Genomic DNA, 9089 nt, shown 5'->3' with positions numbered 1-9089 from the left:
CATCTGTCCATTGACTAACACTGTAGTTATCATCTGTCCATTGACTAACACTGTAGTTATCATCTGTCCATTGACTAACACTGTAGTTATCTGTTCACATATGTGTACAGACACCTGGTCCATGTGGGGAAAGAGGCCCAGAGAACCTGGGCCCTGCTGCAAAGAAAGCATCAAGAGCCCGGACTCTAGACACAGCTGAGGTAAGGTCTTCACATGGGGAAGAGTACTTTTCCCTTTTCTGCTTCTGTCTTCCTATCATAGCATGCCTCTCCCAGCAAGCCACCCCTGTGCCTATAGATAAACCTAATGTCATTCACCAAAACCAGTGTCACTGAAGGATCTCAGAGTCTTGAAACTTGCGAACTTCAAGCTATGGAGATCATTCCTCAGAAAAGGGTTTCTGGCTTGGTAGGATGCAGGGAAAGGACACAGGTATGTCATGGCTGGAGGCCCCTCCTAGAGTCCTAAACACTCGGTGGTCTCCACCACATTGCTTGCATCAGTCTAGAGCTACAAGGATGAAAGCAAATTGCTCCCTCTTGCACTGTACGCTAACTCGGAAGACAGTCTGGAGTTGGCAGGACCTTCATCCTTCTGCTACTTCTTCCTATAGATAGACTTCTAACACTTGTGAAGTTTGCTGCTTAGATGACCAAAGGCTTCCTACATGCCAGTGAATATGTGCTGAAACTCATAACTACAGGACTTTTTGTTCTGGCTATGATGGAATAGTTTTAAAATATGAAAAAGAAATATTAAAGACTTAGAAAACCTTTTAAAACTCATTGTAAGGCTTTTTCTAAGATGTGAATAGATGTGTAGTCACCGACGAGCAGACAAACATCAAGAGAAATGATTCCACTCAAGACTAGCTTAGCAAAGCAGTGAGTTTATTGAGGTTAGGGAACCACACATGACTCAAAAGGTAGCAACACCATGGGAAATCCCAACACAGCAATGCAGCATTGACTCCCAAAGACTGCATGCCTGAAGCCTTTCCCTCAACCATTGGAGAGGTTCCTCTTCTCCAGCAACTGATTACCGCTTATGCCTCCTGTGGTGGTTTGGATGAGAATGGTCCCCATAGGCTCATATATTTTAATGCTTGGTTCTTAGTTGGTGTGGCTATTTAAGAAGACCTGCCCAATTCTACAACTATGAAAAATAAGTTTTTTGATAAGCAAAAAAAAATTAAAAACTTGGTCCTCCCAGGCACATCTGGTCCATAAGATCTCGTCCCCTTCACCGACCTGTGGGGTGCACGACGTGACTGGCCATGGATGATCCCCTGTCCCAATTGAAGGAAAATGTGAAGCAGCTAGACAAACTGGCCAAGACAGAAACAAACTCCAAGGCTTAACAGGCCAAGGTGAAGAAGACCCTTCAGCAGAAGAATGTGACGTGTGCCCGCGTGTATGCTGAAAATGCCATTCACAAGAATGAAGGTGTAAATGGCTCCCTGAGGAACTAGAGGTCGGATGGCAATTCTGTGGGCTGGGGAAGGGAGCTGAGGGACGGAAAGCCCAGGCCAACTCAGCCAGCGGGCAGTGGCAGCCAAGGAACAAACTCAGCCCTGGGAAGATTGAGAGGAACTACCTGTAAGGTCCCCAGCCAGTGTTGGTGGCACCAGACATCTCTAGTACACAAAAGTCCACAGGAATCTATTCAGGGCTGTCACACAACAGGATTTCCTGTCTGCAGAGGTCAGGGAGAGGCTCCCAGGAGCTGCCTGGCAAAGGTGTGGCTCTCATCTTCACTGGCCACAGCAAGCAGCAGGTGTGTGCTCACTAGAAACTGAAAGCCCTCAAGCACTGGGCTGAAGTCCACACCGCTGCTGGTCAAACCCTGTCAAGCTCCACATAGGCAAAGGACACAGAACTTGCCATCTTCCATCTGTGGCCCACGAAGTCACATGAGTCACCCACACACCTGTGCAAAGTCAGTATGCAGAACAGAAAGAAACACACACAGCGAGTCCAGGTGAAGTATCCAAGCTTGTGTGTAACCGTGCAGGGCAGAGGCCCACTGCCCAACCTAACGCTCAGTTTTAAGGCACCCAGCCTGACAGGTTGGAAAAGAGCCGAGGCAGCTATGAGGTTGGACAAAGTTGAGCGCAGAGTAGGGCAGAAGCCTCCAGTACGTCATAGGAGAAGGGAGGCAGCACCTGCCGAGGGCATGCTAATTCCTCAGGGCCACCAACCTTGGAGACAGCTGGTCCTCCTGGCTGTGCACAGAGATTTCGCCGACTGCAGAGGTACCCTCTGGAAACTGGCTGAGCTGGTCTAAGACCTCCAGGCCAGTTCCCTCAGCAATCTGCATGATGAGGCTCTCGACCTGCTCCTGAGGTGTGGTCTGCGTGCTGGCAGAGCTCATGGAACCCTCCGTTACCGATGTGTGCACTTCCAGGCTCTGCACCTGCTGCTCAGACCTGTCCATTGTCACTGCAGACACCTTCTGAAGATCCATGGCATTCAGCGCCTTGTCCAGAACTTTGGTCACCTGTGCCATATTCTTGGTCACCCCCTTCATGGTCACAGCTATCTGCACCTTGGAGGTTACTGCATCCACACAGGACGCCATCCGGAGCCAGTTTTCATCTTCATTCTCGCCGATGGCGTTTTCAGCATACCTGCGGGCACACACCATGTTTTCCTGCGGAAGGGCCTTCTTCACCTTGGCCTGCTCAGCCTTGGAGCTTCTCTGCCTTCTTGGCCAGTCTCTCTAGCTGTTTCACTGAATTTCAACTGGAAGAGGGTATTGTCCATAGCCAGCCAGGTAGTGCACCCCTCGGGGTGACGAAGGGGACAGGATCTTACAGACCAGCTGTGCCCAAAAGATGCTTACCCTTCCTCACCAGCTGCCTCTGGAAGAGCTTGGAGCCACTTGGGCTGCACAGTCTGTGTGATGGCGCCAGGCCTCCCGTGTTACAGCCTCTCAGGCCTTTTAAAGTGTCCCATGCTTGAATGTGAGGGCCCCTGACTCTTCTGTCCTTTTAGATACAGGCCGCTGCCCTTCTGCCTTCTCCAAGGAAATGTCAGGGTGGCTATCAAAGGAAACCAGAACAGTCACCTTTGGCTGCGGTCAGCTCTTTTATACCCTTTTGCAGTGGGAAGCTGGCAGGGAGCAGGCTGCTGTTATATTTTCTGTCTCCTGAAGTTTATTCGCGTTCTTAAAACTCCTGGTGATTTTGTTCTTTTGCCAGAGTGGAAAGTACACAGCAGATGACTGGTATACCAAGCAAAGCAAAACAGGATGATGAGAAAGGATGGCAGCGAGAAAAAAAAAAAAATCAAATAGCTGCCATCAAAAATGCAATGAGAAACTGAGGCAGGAAAAGAACACCCATGTGGCAACCGGGGAAACAATGAAGTTGACAAGATGGTATTTGATGCCGTTTTTGTTTTTCTTCCAGATTTAAGAATCCCGTTACACTATTCTCCGGACTTCCTTCTGAACATCGCTCTCAGATTTGGAATGCTTATGTCTGCCAACAAAGCTGTGCCTGAGAGCAAGGCTAAAGGGACCGTCTAAAACAAAGGATATCCCTGGAGAAGCCCGATCCTCGGGCAACAAGAGTGAGCAGGTTGAGAAGATATCCTTAGACGCGAAGCATGGACAGCAGTGTGGACACGCTCCGCGTCCTGAAACAAGAGACATGAGCCATGGTGCGAGTAAAAAAATTTCAGTAGGAAAGCATTCCATCTTGAGATGAGTTTGCCTCTTCCTGCTGGTGGACTAGAGGTGATAATACTAACCAAAGGGAGGGGGGGGGGCAATTTCAGATGTGGAAAAAGAAGAACTAAATTTGAAAGTCTAAAGTTGCTTCCCGGATGTGGTGGTGAGCAGGCCTGAGAAAGATACCCTGTCACACAGAACCACCACCTTCCAAAAAGCAGCTAGAAGGTCCCAGGCCGAGGCTGAGTAGAGCCCAGCACGCCTTGCTGTGTAATATACACTCAGATACTGTTCTCGGAACTAAGGGCAAGTCAGCTGCCGAAAGCAAGTTGAAGATAAACTCTTGTTAAGTCTGTGATTACAGTTAGAGGGCTCTCATTTAGGTGCATGTCTGTAACGCCAGCACCAAGGAGGCAAAGGCAGGCAAGATCTGAGTTCCAAGCCAGTCAATTACAAACTGAGACACCGTCTCAAAAAAAAAACGTTAAAAAATTTCTTATATGCTCATTGGAGAATTCTTAAAATCATAATGGCATTAATTGTGGCTTTTTTGCATTGAGATGAGGCCTTGTGTTGCCCAGGCTGGTCTCAAACTCATACTTAAGCTGTCCCCATGACTCAACCTCATGAAGAACTGGGAATAGTGAGTGCCTTGGGCACCATGGTCTAGTGGTTTGCCAGCAGTAGAGATCGTGGCCTAGCATGCACAGATCCTGGCCACTCTGATTCCAACACTGCCAGAAGACAAATCACACAGCAAAAATCCCGAATTTTGCATTCAGTATTTCTCTTAGGCAGAAAGCTTTTCCTGGGATTCAGTTTACTTCTGTTAAGACCCCCGTCCCAAACATGTAAGCATCTCAATAAGGTTTCACTGGACTGCTCCAACTAACGTCACTCAATGCCTACTCTTATTGCCGCCTCCCATCTGACATCAATATATGCTGATTTGCTTTCTCGGCCTTCATGATTGTATGGATCCCAAAAGCTAGAAATGTTACAGGGACATAGTAGTGACTCCAACCTGTTAAAGACATGAGACTTAGCTTCGTAACTTGACAAAACGTCACACTACTTCCCACCTAACATACTTTATTCTCTCCCCAAACCTTCATTTGCTGTTGTATTTAGAAGCCCCAGGAATGAATTTTACCCCTACTCTATGCTTCTTTCTGATCTGCCCTAAGTCACCATTGATTTTCCTATCAATAAATCACTATGTTTACACCCAATTTTATGTTTAAAATAGAATTACAAACTAAGAAAAAGGTACACTATGTTATTTTACTAACAATTATGTATACCACAATGAGACCTTGGTCTGTTCTATCTGGCCTTTGGATGAAAAGCCTTTAAACAGTCCAGGAAAGAAGAAAAGATCAACAACAAAAAAAAAAAAACCCACTGGCAAGTTTTTTCCATGTCTCAGTTTAAAATTAAAATTCATCCCTAATAATTTGTCATAAAGATACTTGGTAAGTATTTTTTTAGTTCCAGAGTTAAAGAAATTTTATCTCTATTTCAAGTTAAAATCTTATGTTCACCTTCTCTGGCTTGATTTCTGCACTCCTCTGGTCTTGCAGGGGAGGAAGCATAGCAGCTCAATGCACACCCATCTGGACATTTCTGGTCTGGCTTTTTCTCATTGTCCTTTCAATTGGTCAGATTTGCTGTTCTGTTTCTATTCATCATTCAGAGCCGTATTCACTGACTCTAAGAAGAGACAGGTGTCAAAACAGTCCATAAAAGATTCTATACAAAATAATGCATCAAATTTCTAAAACCATATTTTTGTCTAACTTCATCTGGTAAGGGTTGCTTTTAATTGTGTACGGTTAATTTCCCAACACTCCAGCATAAGTTATTTCAAGCTCTAAGCACTTTGGAAAATTGTATTCACAATTTCAAAAAAAATGTGTATGCCTTCCTTTGCTCGATTAAAAAAGAATTGGTATATTGATTACTTCAAGCAGAAATCACTCAAAGAACTTTAGAAAGAACTTTAAAAAGGCAGATATTGGTCTGCCTTTTTCTGCATTCAACAAGACTTAAGAATTCTTTAGGCATCTTTTGACTTCTGCCTAGAATCCATCACTTGAGAGGCTAAGACGAAAGCAGGTTCTTGGCAAGGCTGGGCTATAAAGGCAAATGCCAGGCCTGACAAGAGTTGTCCTTGAGACCTAGTCTCTAAAACCAAAAGGTTCTTTTGCGAATTGGGACTGTAATTCGGTGGTGAAGCATTTATTTCACTGTCTAGAGTGACTGTGGTCCGGAGTTCAATCCCCAACATCTTGCAAATTAAATAATAAAAACAAAACCATTCTTTTGGGAGGGATGTCTCTCTTGCACAAAGCCCAAGATGATAGCCTTCCTCACTGGGGCAGCCAGGATCTGAATAAACCCGCTCTGCCATGAATTTTACTCCCTAGCTCAGTGGTTTAGTAACATTAGAAGAGTAACATCCCTGAGACTTACTACCTCGTTCTGTCCTCCTTCACAAGCCCATTGGTCTTTGGTATGAGAAGTATTATACCTTGGTCAGTTTTTTTGGATTTCATCGTCTTTATGAAGACATGCCCCTCCATGTCCCTTTTCTGTGAAATGGCTCATGCGTCAGTTAGGTTGTTAGGCTCAGCCTAAGTCCAAATAAGAAGTGGTCCTTCGATGGGCTCTTTTTCTTCAAGTTTCATTTATTTCTAACCTCCGTGTTTTTCTGTAGAGTAGAAATTACATCTAAGGGTTTTATTAGACTCAAGTTCAGTCTTTGAGGCAAGAATGTCTTAGATGATACCCCTATTCTCTTTTGAACCCATTCCTATCTGGCTTCCCCCTGGTGGCCAGAGTCTCACTATATAGCCCTGCTGGCCTTGAACATGCCTCTGCAACCTGAGTATTAACTGGGATTAAAGGCATGAGCCCCCACATCAGGCCCCTCTATTTTTTTATCATCTCTCCTTACATTCCTAATAGGCATCATAACTTCAACATGTCCAGCAACACATTGTATTTATGCATATATATACATACAAGTAATATATGTATATATGTATGTAACAATAGTAAAAGCAAAAGAGACTATCAAATTGGGAATGGGGTAGGGGAGATTGGAGGGACAGTACCTAAGGGCTAGAGGGAAGGGAAAGTGATGTAATTATATTTCCATTTAAAATGTAGTTTTAAAAAGAAAAATTAGAATTTAACATAAAAAAGCCACAATGAAATGATAGCACATACCTACTAAAACATCAACATCAGGAGAGGCTACCTAGCGATTAGATTTTTCAAAGACTATTGGTAGTATAAATTAGCACAATGTGTTGAGAACAGTGTGGCCATATAATTAACACTAACAGCAGGCTTCCCCCTGTGGTCACCACACTCGACTCCAGACCATATCCGCAAAAGCAGGCGAGTCCGTACACGGACCAAAAGACATGCCCCAGAGTGCTGAGAGAAGCAAGTTTCCCCATAACAAAGACTTGAAAGCGAAGGACTAGACTCAGGGGTCCATACGCAGTCCAGGGACAAATAGTGATTCATTGGTTAAGTAGAATTGCCACGTGAGCATGCGCGCCAACAAGCCAGCTAGCTACCTGTAACAGCATACAGGAGCACATAGGCTGAGTGACATTTGTATGCTGACAAGTGTGTGCATGCTGATAGGAGCTCATTTGAATAACATCCAGTTTACTCAACCAGCAGGGACGTAGCCGGGATACTGCTTTACTCGGGATGGGAGACTGGAGTCACTGAGCAGGTGCTAACTAAAGCGAGGTTCCGAGTTCACAGCAGTTGCTCTGTCTTGGCTTCGGTGACCTTTATAACTTCATCTTGTGAAACTCCCATCACCTGCTTTTCTCTACTTTGTCATGCTGTAATGAATGTTCTGCTAGCTAGTTATCTGTGCTGGAAATTAAGTCTAAGGCCTCGTGCATGACACACAGTCTAGTGCAGACCCACATCCCAGCCTCAAAAAGTCGGTTTCTGCTTTTGCTTTTTGTTGCTGTTGTTTTGAGACAGGATCATACAATGTTGCCTAAACAAGGCTTAAGTTTACTGCCTCAGCCTCCTGAGTGCCCTGACTATTGGTCTACACCATCATGATTGCCATGCTTAATTTTAAGCGTCCCCAAAATGTTAGCTATTGTGTGAAAACAGTGTGTAAGGAAAAGCATTCTTTCTTCGGGGATATGTAAATGGGCACCATGGAGGTGTTGATGTTACCTGGCATTTGAATTAGGAATCTTGGGAACTAGTGGGCTCCACAAATGTTCCCACTACCCACAAAGACATAACACACTTCTCTGCATTTATGGAGATCATCACTTGCCTTATTTCTCATTCCACTCATTTTTTTCTAAATGCCCTAAAGAAATCTGCAGAATACAATGGCCAGCTTGCTCTTGGTCCCTTGCTCACTGGCACTATAAGACCTGAGCAAAGATAATTACACTGTTAAACCCAAGTCTCCCTCTCCTGATGGTACCTGTGATGCCTGAAGCACCACAGTGGCCCAGAATGGAAACGTGATCCCTGGCCATTTAAGGCTCATGGCAAAGGCTTACTGTGGGACTGAAAAGGTCAGGGTCTCAGGGCAAAATTCCATAGCAGGAAGGATTAAGTCTGCCTTATCCTGGCTGTTCTAACACAGCCTGTGTTGATCCCACTGTAGATATGAGTGCTTGTTAGTTAACATGGGGGAAGAGGGTCATGAAGACGTAGGTATTGAGGATCTGAGACAAGGCACTGAATTTAAACTCTGGCGGGTTCTGTTGTCGCTGTGTTTTGGGTTTTTTTTGTTTTGGTTTGGTTTTTTTGTTTTGTTTTTTGTTTCTGCCCTAGCTGGATCAGAGTCTCTGGTCACTTAATGCCTTTACCACCCAAAGGGGACATTTGACTAGAAGGTCACCAAGCTGGAGATTTGTGTATGGTATGGTGAGTTGGTTTAAATTCTACTTTAGTACCTGGTAACTAACCACAGGCTCTAAAGCAGAGCGAAGGACGGTGCCTCCTTTGGTAGGACACGGCAATGCTTTGCCACAATATGGAATCTTAACTAGTTGTGCTGAGGAGTTACCATTCTTCACGTGCTCCCTGACAGGGGACTTGTGTTTGGAGACCGACCCTCTTATTCCCTTGGTGCTACACTTACTCAACCAGGCAACTGTGCTGTGCTTAAGCCTAGAACTTCCGGTTTTAATTTTCACGCAGCATTGGCTATAGCAGTGCATACTAACAAATAGTATTCTTTTATGGTGCCAAAAAAAAAAAAAACACCAGAAAAATTCTTTTCATCCAACTGGTCAGATGGTTGTTAAACAGGAAAGAAAATTATGTCTATTTTCTCAAATGTTTGGACAGGATGTGGTTTCCAATCAGAAGCATTTTAAAATATTCTGGGCACAGTATGAAAT

General features: G+C 44.7%; 1 pseudogene; it reads right to left on the bottom strand.

The window, feature by feature from the left end:
- Positions 1-2178: 2178 nt before the first annotated feature.
- LOC119810679 lies at positions 2179-2765 on the bottom strand (annotated as a pseudogene).
- Between the last annotated feature and the right edge of the window lie 6324 nt (positions 2766-9089).

This window comes from Arvicola amphibius, chromosome 3, assembly GCF_903992535.2.
Source record: "Arvicola amphibius chromosome 3, mArvAmp1.2, whole genome shotgun sequence".
NCBI classification, from domain to species: domain Eukaryota; kingdom Metazoa; phylum Chordata; class Mammalia; order Rodentia; family Cricetidae; genus Arvicola; species Arvicola amphibius.
Note: the sequence above shows the minus strand (reverse complement) of the source record. Positions and strands in the feature narration are given on the sequence as shown.